Source organism: Pithys albifrons, chromosome 13 (assembly GCF_047495875.1).
Source record: "Pithys albifrons albifrons isolate INPA30051 chromosome 13, PitAlb_v1, whole genome shotgun sequence".
Taxonomy (NCBI): domain Eukaryota; kingdom Metazoa; phylum Chordata; class Aves; order Passeriformes; family Thamnophilidae; genus Pithys; species Pithys albifrons.
In genome coordinates, this window is record NC_092470.1 from 8,308,771 (window position 1) to 8,309,236 (window position 466).

A 466-nucleotide genomic window follows, 5' to 3' on the forward strand; every position below is an offset into this window, starting at 1 on the left:
CTTAAGCTTTATTTACTTGAATTTTATAAAGTAGGTGACATTAATGAATTTGAAATACTGCTTTAAATATGGTTAAATGCCCTGAGTTTTACATGACTGTGTGGAAAGGCCAGCAGAGGTGAGGCAGTGCGGGAGCTGGGCTGCCCCAGCGCTCCTTCCACTGGAGCAGAGTCAGGCTGGAATGCGGCACACGGCGGGGAATCTTCCGGTGACGTCACGGGCGGTGATCTCTGCTCCGCGCACCTCCCTCGCACGCTCGGGAGCAGCGAATTCCTTGTGGGAGCGCTGCGGCCCGGGAGGGACGGCGGGACGGAGCCCTCGGTGCCGGGACAGCCCCGCAGGGACTGACCTCACACACCGCCTTGGAAAGGGCGCCTCGCTGTGACGTCATGCGGCCCTGGCCCCGCCCGCCCGCGTCACGTGCAGGGCACGCGTGGCCCTCTCGGCCAATCAGCGGGGGCGGCTC